The 19,911-nt window shown below is 33.8% G+C and overlaps 1 protein-coding gene across 1 annotated transcript in view; it reads left to right on the forward strand.

Annotated features, from left to right (window-relative positions):
• Positions 1-19,911, forward strand: part of LOC145674598 (uncharacterized) — a 50,929-nt gene that overhangs the window by 22,383 nt on the left and 8,635 nt on the right. The gene's annotated exons all lie outside the window — the stretch shown is intronic.

The following is a 19,911-nucleotide window of genomic DNA, read 5'->3' on the forward strand; positions in this document are numbered from 1 at the left end:
GACAAAACGTACCACTTGATAGGACAGTATATAAGTATATATATACCGGATAAAATAAGGTTAAAAGTTGAACAGATTGGTTGTGAGAAAAGTACCGATGCAAGACCAAGACCATGCCTGCAAGATTCTCGCAACGCGAAGACCATACCTGCAAGATTATCACCAGACCAAGACCAGCAAGAATCTTGCATATGCAATATTAGAATATTTGCTGATTTCCATCACACTTTATCCAGGCTTTGGACTGGCAAAATAACTATATCTATATATATAAAAGAGAACGCACAAATCCTTTGTGAACTCATCACGCTAATACGGCTGAACCAATTTCTTTCATTTTTGGGGGGTTATTATGATTTGGACCCTAGATGGTTTTTATCATATCACTTTAATTTTTAATTACCAGTGTCTTGAGATAATTGACCATTCAAGTGTCCATACGTACAAATCCTTTGTTATTAGTTCATCATAGGTAAAAATAAACGTATTTATATGCAACCCGCATGACCATGTGACTCGGCGGGTTAACATAAATGACAGGCGCTATAATTTTAACATTTACTGCAATTTGAAAGCGAAAAAGTAAAAATTATCTAAGTAACAAAGTTTATTGCGTTCCGGGGTGACCGCAGCGAAGCGGGGTGAACGCTGCTAGTAATGTATAAATATAACTACTTTGGCGTGTTTAAAATCAGCTGTGGTTAAGCTATCGTCAACATTTTTTCCTTTTTTTTTTTTTTTTTTTTTTTGGGTACGTATTTTATATTTTTGCTTTTCATTTTATTTACATCAGCAGCAAGAATATTTTGGTCTCTTGTCATTTTAGAAGATTCTTGCAGTTTATTCCAGTTTCTGTATGTAAGCTATTGCCTTTAAGCAAGATCTTAGACTACCATTTTCTTCATAGTGGCGCTTCACTGTTCTTTCAAGGCGTTCATCATACTTTATGTACTTCTTCTTCCTCTTGGAGCTTCGAATGTTTAACTCTGACCTCAAAAATGCACAGTGTGATCTCTCGGCTTCTTCCCTCAAACACATAATGACGTCTTTAACGCGCGGGTTTCTATTCTATCCATTAATTAAATCACATCTAAAAGTGAGACAAGTGTAATATCAGAGAAGGGGGATGGGATAACGAGTCAGTTGTTACGCCATGCCAGCTCTGTTGGCCCGTGTTTCACGATGCAGGCAGGTGTTTTCACGATTCATCTTACAAATATCTCCCAAACCGTTACTCCCTGTTAAAAATCTTAGTGAACCTTCTTTGTAGAAGTAGTCTTAGAAATAAAATGAAAAACGAACAAACAAGCCAGACTGTACGATAACGAAAATATGAGTGATACCGTAAACGCTTCCAGAGGGAGGGGGTCTCGATTTTTACAAATATCCCCTAACCAGTTACTTCCAGCTATAAATTGTACTGAATCGTATTTGTACTACGTAATCTTAGGGGGGAAAAAAGAGTGAACGCGCTAGGGTATATAGTAACGAAGATATGAGTGATGCCATAAACGCTTCACAGGGGGGTTTAGGGGAATACCGGAATAAGCATCGGGGAGAATTTAGGAGAATTTTGAGAAATTATACCTTTACATGTGTGCTAACGATTGGTAGATAATTCATCTTGCTACAAATTTGTTCTGACATTTTCCCTTCATTGACCGGGCTAGTGGGCAATATATATATATAACCGGGTCACGGATAATTCGCAACAGAAAATGAAAAGGGGTCAATTCCCACCAGGAAAGCAAAAGGAGATAGGTTATTCGTTATACGTACAATATACCTAATAAGAAAAACACTTGTAGATGAAATATAAGCTTTAGAAATATGAACTACTAATACTACAACTATTATATTATTACTATTATTATTGACCATATAGGTTCGGAGGCCAATTCACCAAAATCTGTTGACTCCATTCTTAGAAGCCCATTATTATTATTATTATTATTATTATTATTATTATTATTATTATTATTATTATTATTATTATTATTATTATTATTATTATTATTATTATTAGTTTTGAAATACTATCAGCTGAACTTCCTATTTGCTACTTATTTCCTATTTTGATGAATGTTGAACAATGACTTATGAGAAATGATAACTTCGATTAAAATTTATTGTGATTACAGAATTTAGCTTGAAGTACCGTGATGAATTCAATATGCTATTTCGATGACAGCAGAAATTATATTCTTTTGACACACATATTCATATGGCCACGTCTCTCGCAAGAGGAAACCAAAAGTGTCATAAAATTCCTGACGTAAGTTGTTAATTTATCACATCATTAACTTCACGAGTGATCAAAATGATGTGTTTGTGCATATAGCTTTCATTTTATTTATAGACCCTATTAATTGCTGTATATTTATATTTTATTGTTTGTGAAGTCAGTGTCAAGATTTTGTATCCTTGGCCTTTTTCTTTTGGCGCGAACAATTTTTTTCACTCATTCATGTCTGCATACTTTCTTTCATCTGTAGCGAAATGGATCCTCAGAAATGTGCATCGGAATATATAAAAGAGCAACCTTTGTGTAGATTTAGGCCATCTGTCCCGAAGGAAAAGAAAGGATGTTTCCATGCTTCTTTCCTACCGCGTAGGGTCTTTGTTTCTTCAATTCCCAGTTTCAGTACAGTGCAGTTTATTGTACGTGTAACATGGAGCACGCTGCTAGTACACTTGGAGTGGAAAAGCAATTTGTTTTTTTGTTCTTATACCTACCGTACTTGTAGCATGTAATTATGCTGCTGCTAGGAATGGTAGGAACCGACTATGGGTGAGGGATTGGATAAGACGTCGTTATGGCCATGGTTTTCACTCCACTCTTTTACCAGAGTTGAGGATCAATGACAGTCATTCTTATTTCAACTACTTACGAATGACTGACGAAAGTTGTTCTTTGTTCAATGACGTCACTCATGATGAAAGAAACAACTGTCCATAGGCGGTCAGAATCTCACATACAGATGGATGTATGAAATATATAGCTGACGTATATAATATACGTATACATGTGTAGTATACGGAAGTTTGTTAGATGTCAGACACCCTGCAGCGACATGATATAATGTCTAAATGAGAAAAAGGCAGTAACTATGTAGTATATGGATAACGTATGCTTCGTACAGATTTCCGTACTAATCGTAAGGATTCCATATATTTGTACAACATACCGCTGTCCGAATAACGGATTTTTCTCAGTGTACACATAATTCTATACTATATGCAATAGTATCATATATACTTTGATTTTCATATTTATATTGTCAATGTAAATAGCAACAATACAAAATATCAATATCAATATCAAAATACCTGTATGTTTTTTTGTAGTTTCAATCAAATCATAGGGTCAGATAATGGGGATCAGGGCCGTCTTACGCATCCTTTTGCATTGTTTGCTTAATATATGGCCAAACATGTCTTGAGGCTGTGAACTGTGGAACCTTTTACGTACTGCGAGCAGTGGCGGTTTTAGCGGGTAGACACGGGGCTACCCAAAAATATATAAAACTGAAAATATATAAACACTAAAAGATATAGTAAAAAGTAAATATATTTTCACTTTTTCTATTAATGGTAAATAATTATTTAATAAACAGCATCAACAACTACTGTAAAAGTAATTTCCTATTGTCATTAATCAATCGAATGTGCATATGTATCCATACGCGAGGAGCGGACCAACCCAAAATTAAAATCCTAAAACCGCCCCTGACTGCGAGCTTTAGCATGTTGGAGGTGAACTACTGGAAAACAATACAATTGAAATGACTTGATACTAGACCGAAGTAAGTTTGTTTTATCTTTGTTTCAGCTATAATGTCAAACGGTTTACTTGCAACTGAGTCAGTCAATTTTCAATTTATATGCAGTTAGCTATCTTTCTTTTTTTCTTTTTCTTTAATCACATTCATTTTTACTGATATAGATGTGAATAACGCTGCTAATAAGAGAATAGTATCTAGTTATTTTTCCAAGAAGAACAAGTAGAATAACATCTAAAATTTATGATAAAACTAAAAGAAAGAGTTATTCTTCTTACAGAATTATTGCGAAAAAATGAAATGAAATCTTTAAGTTTTACGTCCCACGGTTATGCCGGTTATTCTAAAGGAGACGGTGATGAGATATGAATGAAATGGTGGAATGAAAAAAGTGGGAGGAAACGGGAGAACCCCGAGAAAACCCAGGAGCATGGTGTTGGTCCACCACAAAGTCCACACGGCGCGAGCTGGGATCGAACCAGATACCCCAAGAAACGGAGGTGAACGCTCTACCACTGAGCCACCGCAGTTTCTATCTACAATCAAAATATAGGCATAATTAGAATAATTGCAAAACCTAAGGATTTCTGCTCAAGTACAACCCTGAAAACTATGTACATCGGTTCAAATTTCCATTTAATCCATCATATATATATATATATATATATATATATATATATATATATATATATATATATATATATATATATATATATATATATATAATATTATTTGGTGACAATCAGTTTATCGGAAAAAACATTATTATTATTATTATTATTATTATTATTATTATTATTATTATTATGAAAATTAGTAATTGTGAAAGATAATAACTTCGATTAAAGCTGCTATGATTACAGAATTTAGCTTGCAGTACCATCCTGAATTCAGTATGCTATTTTGATATCTGTGAGGAAGCTAAATTATTTCGATGCCTACATTCATGGAACCGAGCTGTTAACAAAAGAAGAGACACTTGTTTTCCCTGGCAGTCGTAAAAATGTGTATTTTGGCTCTTCCCCCTCCAGCCCAAAAGAAACCGTTGTTTCGGAAGCGGCGCAACTGGATTTTCTTTTATTTCAGCGGGAGGGCGATAGCAGGTAGCAAGCAAGACGGCCCAAAAAGTTGGACACTGTTGAACTTCTTGCAAGATGGAAAAAAATGTTTTATGACCCTTTCAAGACTGTGTGTACACGGGGAAATATGGTAGGGTTTCAAGATTTTTTTTATGACAGCTACAAGATCTTGTACAGCGGGGGACACTTCTAAATGGTACACCTTAGCCGTAAATCTCCATATGGCTGTACCATTTAGAAGTGTCCCCCGCTGTACAAGATCTTTTATGGTGTACACGGGGTTTTATTCCTTTCCAGCCTGCACTCACTCAAGGTCAACTTTTTCCTTGAAGTGGTACGTTTTGTCGCGGATTAAATATCTGAAATGTTTTAATTAGTCCATGACAGGTTGTAATTTATATAAGTGGTACGTTTTGTCGTGGAATACATATCAGAAATGCTTTAATTAGTCCATGACAGGTTGTCATTTATGACAGGTCATCAAAAGTGGTACGTTTTGTCGCGAAAATTCAAGTGGTACGTTTTGTCGCTGGTACGTTTTGTCGGGACACCGTATATATGTATATTGGATTTTGGTGTAATATATCGTATATTTTTTTTGAGGCCTCCTATCTTCCCCTAAGCATTGTGTTATAATAAGTAAATAATACTGTATAGTAGATTTATGTCCCTTCTTTGATTTTTTCTAGTTCCACGATAACGTTCGTGAAAATCATTGATTTTGGTAGAACATAATGCATATTTTCTTTTCTTTTTCAGTATTCTTTAGTGCATGAGTTAAAATCAGTGAAGAGCAAGTGGCGAATTTAGCTTCAAAATATGTAATATATTACTTCCTTCCCTTAATTAAAAATATGGTCCACGACATCTTTCCAGAAAACATTAGATTTCGATGCATTTTGTCGCATATATTTTGTAGATTCACAACGATTCTCACTAGCTGGATTCAATTCAATCGAGAACGAGAACGAGAGTGTGACCTTACCTTTCCCTCCCTTTCCGGTTTAAAAATATTTTCTATGATAACTTTCGTAAAAGTTATCCGATTTTGAAAAAAATATGGTCTAGGCACTTATTGAGATTTCCACGTAATCTCAACTGTTTGAAATTGAAGTCAGTCATATTCACTAAACCCCCTGCGCTCCTGCCGAATGATTTTAAAAATCTGCTATGATAATTGAAGCGCTTGGAGGAGAAAGGTGTTATGTAACAAATTGAATATGACGGCAACATTGACTTTCACAATGTTGTTCGTTAACATACCGCCTTCATCATTTCTAAATATCTGCACTCAGACTAGAACTCACTACATAATGTGTTACGTAGCATGATTAACATGTGAGACGTGCATAAATTGCCAGAATTCAAAGTTTCAGAAAATGTAACATCTCACCTTTATCCTCCAAGCGCTTCAATTGGATTTATCACTAGTCCCTGGCGCACGTTGGATGAAAATTTAATAAATAGACGCAAAATTTCGCAAAAGTTGGAAAGTAATAGTAATACAATTTTATGGAAGTCGAATAATTATCCATTTAGCAAGCGTATTAGTTCAATAATTGGTAAAGTTGAGTAGAATTTTAATTTTGTCATTGGTCAATGAAACGTTGACCCACTGGACCCACCATCAACCGTGACTCTGACCCACAACACACCAAAACACGTTGTCATTAACTCTGATCCATGATCCACGCCCTCCTCTGCACTGACTTTACTGAGTTTACATTTATAACAAAACAAGGGTGTGTATCACTAATCGGAGTTTGAATTTCTACGATCAATCGCTCAAGCATTCCTCTGTTAGAATATCGATGGAATTGACCTTTACGATATAAAATAGTAAAGTGTTTGTCATACGATGAATTTCAATTTAGTTATCATATATAATTATTTCCTTGTTGAATTACAGATACTTTTCAGTGAAAAATAGGATGAATTTTTAAAGTCTCAAATCAAGGTAAAACAGACCAACGCTGCCGTGTCGTGACAAAACGCTGTAACTTTGGCGGAGAAGTTTTGCGAAAATGAGCCTTAAAGTTTTCATTCGAAAATGTGATCTGTATCGTGTAGAACCAGTGTATCTTGAATTTGGAAACACGTGGTTACATGTAATGTTACGTAAATGCATGTTGTGTGATTAAATTTGGTGAAAACTGATTGGTTGACCATTATTGCCTAGTTACACTGGTTCTACACGATACAGATCACATTTTCGAATGAAAACTTTACGGCTCATTTTCGCAAAACTTCTCAGCCAAAGTTACAGCGTTTTGTCACGACACGGCAGAACGTAAAGGGGAAAAAGTGTAAAATTTTCCATGCAAACGTAAAATTTCCATGTAATTAAGCTTACAGTACAAATTTTTATGTCTACTTTGCTCACAATTTTGTGGTTTGATTGCCTTGTTTCCTGAACACTCCATACAATAAACACAATCTTCAGCAATCATTATAATAGAAAGCATGGATATAAAGTGCGAGCATTGTAGGTTTTGTTTCTCAATTTATTTATCAACTAATATCGATTGTTTTCGATTATTTTTACGTATTAACCCACTACCAATTTCCTATGTATAGAAACACACTAGGTACATTAAAAGTGAATTTTAAAAAATGCAAGGATACGTAGTGTTTCTTTTTCATAAACAGATAATATACTGAATTTCAGCTCCCCAAGTTTAACGGCTCCTGAGACACTAAATTCACCAGAGTTCAGAATATGCTGTCTACATACAATGCACGGAGTAGAGCGGGTCGGTGGGTCCAAGTGTGTCACGGTGGGCGATAACATTCATAAGACCTAAACGATATAGGACCTAAAAATATAGGCACTAGACCTAAATATTAGGTCTTTTTCCCTCCAAATGAGTTTTAGGTTTTGTGCATTTTTCATTCACTTGACTTAGTTCTGAAATTGGCAACCACCACAGGATACTGCGACGATGCTGTAACTAGATGGCAATAATGTTATGAACGTTGCTAATTCCAGCGGTAACAGCTACATTTGTAATACTAAAATTATTATTATCATGACATAACTTATTTCCTTGTAAAAATTATTTGAATAATTTGTCAAGAAATTCGTTTCATTAAAATGAAGGTACGAGAATCGCATGACAAATTCCTGTTAAAAAAAAAGCATATTTTACGTCTCTTATACGAAGCAAACATTCAGAACTGCAGTATGTAGTCTGTGGAGTGCATTTTATTAAGAGTAAGGCAAAAGCCCACTAACTTTCCGAAGGTAGGACAAAAGTCCACCAAAGCTTACTTAATTAGGACAAAAGCCTACTAAATAATTCATGAGTAAACATTAAATATCCATTGTATACATTAAGAACGCAGTAAATTTAAAATTCAACAAATAACATTATGAACAAAGAACATTAATTATGCAGTACAGTTACTACATTTCACGGTGTTATGGTAGAGTTGGTATGTATAAGAAATCAACAAATAACGCTAAACTAATTATATATGCAACACAATACTATACAGAAACCAATACATAGTCACTTAGGGATGTAGCCAGTAGGTTTTTCTACAAGAACAGGCTTTTTAAACATTAAACGTAAACGAAAAATTTATGTCCAGATTATAAGAGCTTCAAAAGACAATAAATATAAACATATTACACAATACTTAAATACATACTATTATTATTATTATTATATTTCCAGTTTATCTTTTTGAAAGCTGGGTCTTAGTGCGTGAAGTTGAACTCATAGTTTGTGGGATATGTACGAATAAGTTAGTCAGAAATCGGAAACTGTTCTTGGAAGTCCATTTGTTTGACTGTTTATCTTCTGCACTCTTATATACAAGAATGAAAATGAGTGACTTATCTTCCAAGGCATACTACTACAAGTAGAATCGTTAACTTTTTATTTCAAAAAATCATTTTCTTACGAAAGCAGGATATAAGATAGTTTTTTTGGAATTACTTATCGTATAAGGAGAGAGGTAAGCTTTTTTTTTTTTTTTTTTTTTTTTTGGAAAAATGAAATGAAATGTTTAAGTTTTAATACCACGGTTATGCCGACTAGGCTAAAGGAGACGCTGAAGATGAGAAATGAATGAAATGGTGGAATGAGGAAAGTGGGAGGAAACGGGAGAACCTGGAGGAAACCCACGCACACGGTGTTTATCTTGCGAATCTCTGAAGCTTGTAAAATGAAACTTGGTATATAAACTTTCCACTTAAAGGAGCAGTTCGACTTGGAAATGCATTTTTTACAAATTATTTCCATTTGTAGAGTTGAAAATTCTAAAAGGAATGGTATTTGTTTGATCGCGATATGTTCAGCCGTTAGCGAGTAACAGAGGCAGAAAGATTTTCTGATGATGTCATTCGTGGTCAAGCAGCGAGAACAGGCTTCCATACACAGTGCCAAGCATTTCGTTTGTGAGAGGTGTGGTGGCACGTTCTAAATTTCGATTTCCTTTTACAGAACTGATTGCAAAGACTTAGAAATATCATCTGCATGTAGAAAATGATAATGTCTGATGGCTGGCATGTAGAAAATGACATCTGATGATGGGCTGCACAAAAGTTTTTTATAATATTATAAAACGTAGTTTTTCCTACAAAGTGTAGCAAAATTCGTTTTTCAAATCAATAATTATATATAATTTTAATTTTATTTTTAATCAATGTTTATGTTACAAAAATCGCGTTTTATAAAATATTAATGTTAAGATAATTAACTATTACAAATTAAATATAATGCAAGCTACAAAATATTATTATTCAATAGTCAGCGTAATAATATAAATAAAATGTAAATAAAATGTTTCATTAAAAGTCTGGCAATGCAGGAAGGTAATGCAAACAATGCGTCAATTCTTACATAGGCCAAATACTATACATTATAAAAAAAAATTGTAAGCTTTTATAAACATTTCACACATTCACAAATATAAAAAAATTGCTTAAAATCAAAAAATCAAAGTGTATCAAAAGTTACAATTTTTAAGTCTTAACACATAAAAAAAAATATTTTTCCAAATAAAAGGGGGTCACACGTGCCATCCAGCAAACAACAAGAGTTAAACCAAGTTAAACAAAACTGGGAGACGAGAGGTCTTCAAAACAATCAGCTTAAAACAGTTGTAAACAATCAGTTTAAAACAACAATAAACAGTCAATTCAACACAGTCTTCAAAAATCTTAAAACAGCTTTTAAAATCAGCAAAAATTCGTCCTTAATAATCTACATAATCAAGTCTTTAAAAATTTAATCAAAAACAGCAAAACAATCAAATAACAATCAACAAACAGTCATCATAAAATACACTATTCTATCCACAAAAACATCAAATCATCATTAACATTTAAAAATGTTCCATAACTCAATGCTCGTCTACATCAACCACTAATTAAAAATATCAACTTAAAAAAACTACATCCATCACCTAAGACATCATTAAAACATCATCAAAAATTATCAAATATATATTACTCCTATTCAAGGCTCAAAAGCTCAATACTCAATCAAAGCAATACTCATCTGGCAAATATTCCAATTATCCATAATTAACACATCACAACACTTACAGTCATAAATCTTATCAATAAAAAATATAATTATTATTAACCAAATAAAATTACTATTTTCTTACTTATATTAATCCCCAGTTAATATATAAAAAATTAAATAAACCTCTTACACATAAATATAAAATCATTCCCACTCATTCTAAATAATAAATAAAAAACGCTCAGTATCACTCAAATTGCATCCCCAATTAGGCACTAAGTAACTAGGTTGTCATGGTGGAGATGCTGGGTTGTCAAAAGTATAAATTCAGCGTGTAGCAAAATGAATTGAAATTTCGAAACCAATACCATGTAAATAGATGGCGAACTAGGCTGTTACAACACCTAAGTACCTTTCCTTTAATCATGGTTCCGATTCCCATACATAAGTATGTTCATTTTCACGTTTTGTTGCAATTTTCAACCCTGACCCTATAATTTTGTGCTTCAAGATATGTACAGGACAGCGACATATGTGTCAAAAATAAAATAACATCTGTAAAGTATGCCAGAATACGAAAAATACTTTACCTGTTAAATTTGTTTTATTCGCATCGCTCTCCACGGAACAACCCTCCTCACCAGTTTCATTATCATTGTCAGTTCATACAGAAAAATTAAACGATGACTCAATGTTCTGAGGAACACTGTCATCGTCAGTGATTCTTTCTACAAGCCGGAATGTTTCACTCCGCAAATCACATTGTATAGTAGTTGTATTTACACTTATTTCTAAAGCAGTACTTTCAAAATCATGAGTGAACCGTCGCTATTACCTCTAATGCCTCGTCTTGAATACAACAGTCATTGCTTCTTGTACGATATTTTTACGTTGGTAACTGGACATAAATTGTTCGGAGTTCGGAAAATTGTTCAAAGCATAGATTATGCCTCATGCCCAAAGGCGCCGATCCTGGGGAGGCGGTTCCCCCAAAGCTCATGTGCCCCCCTATTGTATTTATGAATATACAATATTTGGCATAATTTGAATGCAATTTGTCTTAAAAGTAGTAGGGGGAGACGTTGGCGCGAATGACTCATTGTAACGTCATAGGCCAAAGGTCAATGACCTTGGCCCCGGGTCAATGACCTAGGGGTACTTAGAACCACCCTCTCTAAACTTTGGCAGGGGTACCATGGCCCACCCCCTAAATTTTGGCAGGGGTACATAGGACCACCCCGTTAAATTTTGGAAATTGCCCAATTTAAACATTTGGTATGGTAGCCTAGGACCCTAGAATGTAACTCTATCAGTATTGGGGGTCTATGTCGTTCCCTTTCATGGGTAAAAAATTGCCAAAAAGTCAAATTTCGGGGGTTTTTGACCTAATTTATCCTCATTGATGAGGTGTTATTACCTTATATGGTTAGATGGGCGTATACAGGGTACATTACCTTTCATAAGACATGGGTATATTAATGCATCCCTTTAAAAATTTGGGAGGAGTACCTTGGCCCACCCCTTAAATTTTAGAAATTGCCCATTTTACACATTTGCTATAATAGTATAGGACCCTAATATATATTACTATAAATTTGGGTGGTCCACCTCGTTCCCTTTCATGGGTACGAAATTGCCAAATTTTAGTACAACCACGTGTTTCGTTTTTGACCTAATTTATTCCCTTGGATGAGGTCCTATTACCTTATATGATTATATGATCATGTATAGGGGTCCATTTCCTATCATAAGACATGGGTATATTGATGCATCCCTTTAAATTTCGATTTAAGCATTCAGTATTATAGTACAGGACCTCAACATGTATCATGATAAATTTGGGTGGTCCACCTTGTTCCCTTTCATGGGTAAAAAATTGCCAAATTATAAACATAAGCAATATGTTGTACCATGTGTTTGGTTTTTGGCCCAATTTCTCCCCTTTGATGAGGTTCTATTACCTTATATGATTATAGGGGTTCATTTCCTATCATAAGACAGGGGTACATTGATGCACCCTTTAAAAATTTGGGAGGGGTATCTTGGCTCATTCACTCGGTTTTAGAAATTGTTTAATATAAGCATTTGGTATCATAGTACAGGACTTCAATATGTATCACTATAAATTTGGATGATCCACCTCGTTCCCTTTCATGGGTAAAGAACTACCAAAAATGAAATTTCGGAGGTTATTGACCCCTATTTAACACGTTATATGGTTTATTACCTTCATATGTTTATGTTCCCTTTTAAATTTGGGAATTATCAAATAACAAAATTCGGTAAACGTTTTCTAGGAACCGTTGTAGATGTTGGTGTTCCTCTTATAGCCAAATATTCAAAATTTAAAGGTTATTGACCGGCTTTATTATTGAATAAGTACAGGATTTATTACTTTTTCATAAGACACAGGTGTATTTGTGTACCAATCTTAAATTTTGGGAGGGGTACATTTCTTATTGTCATATCAATAATTGGTAATTGTTCTTAGAATTGGGTGGTATCTCTTTCTTTGGGTAAATCATTGTCAAATATGAGTATGATCACGTGATCACTTATTGACCTATGATGGGATTAGAAGTCCAGGACATTGGTACATTTAAACTTTGTAGGATAATTTGAGAATTTTCAAATGAAATTGCATCATTGGTTTTGATTATTATAGCCAAATACAAACGTAAGCAATACGATGTACCACGTGGTTGACCTTGATGAGGTAGTGTACAGGATTCATTTCCTTTGTTGTGGTACTTCTTAAGTTTGAGTACACACACTCGCAGAAAGCAGTTGGTTCTATTCAGGTAAACAATTGACGGACATTATTGCCCTTATTGAACATATAATGTTATGAGTAATTCTAAGACTTAGGTATATCAAGAGAAGTATTCTTTAAATTTGAGAACTGTGATAAACATAACTTTAACATAAGGCGCGAAATTTGAAACAATACTTTGAACTTTACTCATAGCTCATAGTCAAAGATCATTTGTGGTGATTGATTTGACCTTGAGCTTTAGAATCTGATAGCTTACCTTATTGAATCTTATGACTCATAGTCTTAAGGGAATACATGCTACAACACTGGCAAAGTTATTGTTGATGCAATTTGATTGGTTGATCACTATCTTTCGTGCAATCTGATTGGCTGATCACTATCTTTCGTGCAATCTGATTGGTTGATGATTTCCAAATCTTTGCTGCATTCAGTTTTAAGTTTTGCTTAACATTTAAAAAGTTTTTGAAATTTTCGTTTGAAAACTTTTTTCAAAATTTTTGTTTGAAAATTTTTTGTTTGAAATGTTTGTTTCAAAATTTTTTGTTTAAAATTTTTTGTTTGAAATTTTATCGTTGTAAATTCTTTTTGTTTGAAATTTTTCGTTTCCAAATTTTTGTTTAAAATTTTTTGTTTAAAATTTTTTGTTTGAAATTTTTTGTTTCAAGATTTTTGTTTGAAAAAAATTGTTGTTTCAAAATTTTGTTTTTTTTTCGTTTGAAATTTTTCGTTTCAATTTTTTTTAAAAAAATTTTGTTTCAGTTTTTGTTCGAAATGTTTGTTTCAAAGTTTGGTTTGACATTTTTAAAAGTTTGTACACTCATTAGTAAAGAACCGGAACTGTTTAGAACAAAAACCTCTGGCAACATTGCTTATCATGGTGCAATAGTAAACGTCAGAACATGGGGTTGTATTTGAAATGAAAAAACACAAATCATTGAAATGGATCATTTTATTACATTGCACTGCTTAATCACATAGATCCATACCAGATAAAGGATCTGGATATTGTCGATAAATTGTATTTTGAACTTCTTACACTAGTTTGTCTTTAGCATATATTTTTAATTCCAGTTGAAGTCTTTTAAGGTCTAATGCAATATCAATTGGTGGAAACTCAATGTCCATTTGATCACAAATAAACTGTTTATCAATTCAGGTATGCAGCCACGAACGATGTTGACAACCATCACAACATCTATATACATGCTGTACAATATGCATGACACATTTCTCAAAATAGTACTTTTTCAGGAATATACTTGTTTTGTTGCACACTTCCACTGCATGTTTCACACACTGGAATACGTTGATGAATTTGTTTCATTCCGTTTGCATTAGATAAACCATGTTGCGAGGGACATGCAATGTACTCTTTTTACGTAACAGCACCATCTTCTCTTCAAGGACTGTACGCAGCACCACTTCACGGTTTGAGCCTAATGATTTGACTATGGTCACATTTAGCTCATCATGAAAATAATCATTCATTTGGTCGATTCTTGAACATAATATTTGCCATTCTTCGAAGTTCAGTTGTACACCAAATTGTTCTGCTTTGCCCAATCGAATCACTGGTTCAAATGTTCTTGCACTGATACCAATCATCACATGTTTTGTTTGAAATATATTTATTGGATAATAGCTTGCGAAGAGGAATTCTTCATCGTTAGAAGTACACATCTTTCCTGCTGAAACGCACTTGCTCAAATGATTTCATGGGCTAACACTTTATTTGCTCATTTCATAGTTATTTCTGACGTCATTGGAAAGGAATGTGCTGACGTTTGAATTCATGATTTCATCACAGTTGCTGACGTCATGCTGACTAACCAAATTCATAGATCGCATTCTGCATACAGCTACGTCTGACGTCAAACGAATGTGCATGAATTCATGATTTCACCACAATTGCTAACGAAACCGGCTGTGTACTAAATTCAAATTGATGACTTCGACCCAAGAATCCTTTGTAACATAAGGATACAGATCCAGTATTTAAGAAACGCAGCAGTTCTTCTTGTTTTGATGCTTCCATGGGTAAATATCTTGCTAGTAAAATTATATACTTATCATTTTCAAGCTTCAATATGATTCTTAATCCAAACTTTGTAGGGATTTTTTGGCTAGCTAAGATTCTATAAGGTACATTCTGTTGTAAAGCAGTAATCTTGGTAAATGATTTCATCACATCACGTGTGTTTAGAAACGGCAGACAAGTAGCCATGATGACATTATGAATATTAACTCGAACGATACTTATATATGATGCAAAACTGATGACGTTGCATTATCATGTTCTGACCTGTACTATTGCATCATGATAAACAATGTTGCCAGAGGTTTTTGTTCCAAACAGTTCCGGTTCTTTACTAATGAGTGCACAAACTTTTAAAAATATCAATCCAAACTTTGAAACAAAAATTTCAAACAAAAGTTTTTCAAACAAAAAAATTTCAAACAAAAATTTTGAAACGAAATATCAAACGAAAGTTTCAAACAAAAAATTTTGGAACAAAAATTTCAAAAAAATTTCAACTAAAAATTTCGAAACAAAAATTTCAAACCAAAGTTTCAAACAAAAAATTTTGAAACAAAAATTTCAAAAACAATTTCAAACAAAAATTTCGAAACAAAAATTTTCAAACTAAAAGTATCAAACGAAAAAATGTCAAACCAAAGTATCAAACAAAAATTGTTAAACAAAAATTTCAAAAACTTTTTAAAAGTTAAACAAAACAAAACTGAATGCAGCAAAGATTTGAAAATCATCAACCAATAAGATTGCGCGAAAGGTACTGATCAGCCAATCAGATTGCACGAAAGATAGTGATCAACCAATCAAATTGCATCAACAATAACTTTGCCAGTGTCAGATTACATCACATTGTGACTAAATTTAAGTGTTGTAGCATGTATTCCCTTAAGACTATGAGTCATAAGATTCAATAAGGTAAGCTATCAGATTTCTAAAGCTCAAGGTCAAATCAATCACCACAAATGATCTTAGACTATGAGCTATGAGTAAAGTTCAAAGTATTGTTTCAAATTTCGCGCCTTATGTTAAAGTTCTGTTTATCACAATTCTCAGATTTAAAGAATACTTCTCTTGATATACCTAAGTCTTAGAATTACTCATAACATTATATGTTCAATAAGGGCAATAATGTCCGTCAATTGTTTACCTGAATAGAACCAACTGTTTTCTGCAAGTGTGTGTACTCAAACTTAAGAAGTACCACAACAAAGGAAATGAATCCCTGTACACTACCTCATCAAGGTCAATCACGTGGTACATCGTATTGCGTACGTTTATATTTGGCTATAATAATCAAAACCAATGATGCAATTTCATTTGACAATTCTCAAATTATCCTACAAAGTTTAAATGTACCAATGTCCTGGACTCCTAATCCCATCATAGGTCAATAACTGATCACGTGATCATACTCATATTTGACAATGATTTACCCAAAGAAAGAGATACCACCCAATTCTAAGAACAATTACCAATTATTGATATGACAATAAGAAATGTACCCCTCCCAAAATTTAAGATTGGTACACAAATACACCTGTGTCTTATGAAAAAGTAATAAATCCTGTACTTATTCAATAATAAAGCCGGTCAATAACCTTTAAATTTTGAATATTTGGCTATAAGAGGAACACCAACATCTACAACGGTTCCTAGAAAACGTTTACCGAATTTTGTTATTTGATAATTCCCAAATTTAAAAGGGAACATAAACATATGAAGGTAATAAACCATATAACGTGTTAAATAGGGGTCAATAACCTCCGAAATTTCATTTTTGGTAGTTCTTTACCCATGAAAGGGAACGAGGTGGACCATCCAAATTTATAGTGATACATATTGAAGTCCTGTACTATGATACCAAGTGCTTATATTAAACAATTTCTAAAACCGAGTGAATGAGCCAAGATACCCCTCCCAAATTTTTAAAGGGTGCATCAATGTACCCCTGTCTTATGATAGGAAATGAACCCCTATAATCATATAAGGTAATAGAACCTCATCAAAGGGGAGAAATTGGGCCAAAAACCAAACACATGGTACAACATATTGCTTATGTTTATAATTTGGCAATTTTTTACCCATGAAAGGGAACAAGGTGGACCACCCAAATTTATCATGATACATGTTGAGGTCCTGTACTATAATACCGAATGCTTAAATCGAAATTTAAAGGGGTGCATCAATATACCCATGTCTTATGATAGGAAATGGACCCCTATACATGATCATATAATCATATAAGGTAATAGGACCTCATCCAAGGGAATAAATTAGGTCAAAAACGAAACACGTGGTTGTACTAAAATTTGGCAATTTCGTACCCATGAAAGGGAACGAGGTGGACCACCCAAATTTATAGTAATATATATTAGGGTCCTATACTATTATAGCAAATGTGTAAAATGGGCAATTTCTAAAATTTAAGGGGTGGGCCAAGGTACTCCTCCCAAGTTTTTAAAGAGGTGCACAAATGTACCTATGTCTTATGATAGGGAATAGACCCCTATACATAACCATATAGCCATATAAGGTAATAGGACCTCATCCAAGAGGATAAATTGGGCCAAAAGAACAAACACATGGTACAACGTATTGCTTACGTTTATATTTTGACAATTTTTTACCCCTAAAACGGAACGAGGTGGACCACCCAAATTTATCATAATACATGTTAGGGTCCAGTACTGTAATACCAAATGTTTAAATTGGGCAATTTCTAAAATTTAAGGGGTGGGCCAAGGTACCCCTCCCAAATTTTTCAAGGGGTGCATTAATATACCCATGTCTTATGAAAGGTAATGGACCCTGTATACGCCCATCTAACCATATAAGGTAATAACACCTCATCAAAGGGGATAAATTAGGTCAAAAACCCCCGAAATTTGACTTTTTGGCAATTTTTTACCCATGAAAGGGAACGACATAGACCCCGAATACTGAAAAGGCACGTCCGATTTGTGAACACTCGAGTTTCGGAAACTCTTTCCTCCTAGATTGTTCCCTTTCTGCAACACACTTAGTATTTGCAGTACGGTACCCCTTTTCAGACAATCAATCAATCATTATCGCAAGTGTAAAAATTTGCGATGTAATAGTTCCAGTATTGCAGAACACAGCAGATGTTGAAACAGAATGTTTTGAACATGCAAAATGTCTAAATGCCAAGCCCATTATTTAGGAAAGTGCTTCGTTTGTAATTTGTAAACATTTTTTCCCCCGGTGTGTTTGTATTATTTTAATTAATCGATATTAATTGTATTCAATTAAAAAAAACAGTTTAGTTTTTGTGATATAGTGGGAGGGGACTTTAGAATTCTTTTTCTGTTATAGCTATTTCATTTGCCTGCTACGCAAAGAAAATATTCGTCCACGTAACTAGCGCCACAGCAGCTCTTAAAGGAAAGTAGAGCAGGAACAAGCCCTGTTCGCTTGTTTGTGCTATTTGGGAAGGCGCTAAGAGATCGTAGCTGGCGATGGCCTATTCCTTTACGTTAGAAATATTATAAAGGCAACTTCACATAAGTTCATTTTGGGGTATTATAAGGATGCCTCCAGCAAATTTTGTTTTAGCCCAATACAGATTCATGATGAAAAAATTTCTGCAGGTCATTGCCTCCGATTTTCCTAAAATTAGGATATTTCATTCTGGAAACAAAATAATTAGACCTGTATTTTTTTCTTTCTGCATTATACAAAAATTTACTAGAATTAAGCCAAGCACTTAATGCAACTGAGACTTTCAGTGGCTGTTTGCACAGGACATACTATAACGTAACGAAAATGTAGAGTTTTTGAAGATGGCTTTTAAAAAGAAAATTGGGGTCAAATTTCTGATTTTTTTAAAGTTTTAAATTATGCATTTATTTTTTATGACAGTTTTTTGTGATATTAGTGTCTATCGTCAAGATTTTTAGTACATAAATATCCGAGTTCTAGTTATGAAATATATTATAACCCATTTAAGTAGATTAACCTGTTTAGATATATACGACTTTGCACCCAAACGTCTCGCGCCCAAACGGCCTTGAGCCCAACGGTCTCTCACCCAAATGTCCTGCTCCGGAATATTATATTACGGAAAAAAATTTAAAATTTCTTTTGTTCTTGCAATAGAAAAAACTGATTAATCTTCCTTTACAGTAGATAAAAAAATCGTTAAAATTTATACTAAAACTTGGAAACAAAGGTATGCAAAAAAAATAAGATATTTTAAAACAATCTATTGTGTTAAAATTTTGTACGTCAGGTTGAGGACTGGCAAACGTCTGTCGGCCTAGGGGCAGCAAATCGTTAAATTTGGCCATATATATTATATTATATTCATGTTGGTCGAATATGGTAATATTGCCTGAGGATTTCCAGCTTTTTAACTGCTTGGAATTGAAGTGGGTCAATAATGAGGGAGTATATTTTCCCCGACTGTATTTCGTATTTTCAGTGAAAAAATTACTTAAAACTATGACTGTTATAGAAAGTAGCGGATGTTTTGTTGAAGATTAAATGCTTAGTCCTATGGTTTGAAGTTGAATTTAGTGAGAAGGAAGAGAGAAAGAGAGAGAGAGGCTTATTTCAACAGTGCAATGCACTAGTGCACTAGTGATGACTAGTGTATCAGCAGGTCATCATTTTTACATAATAATGAGTACAGCTTTATTTCGAAAGGTTAATTATTATGCTATAAGTATGTAAGTTGGAAACCGCTTCTAATAAATACCGTAACTTAAAACCAAATGCGTTATGTGCATACATATTTTCT

Source organism: Thermobia domestica, chromosome 17 (assembly GCF_964235325.1).
Source record: "Thermobia domestica chromosome 17, izTheDome1.hap1.1, whole genome shotgun sequence".
Lineage (NCBI taxonomy): Eukaryota > Metazoa > Arthropoda > Insecta > Zygentoma > Lepismatidae > Thermobia > Thermobia domestica.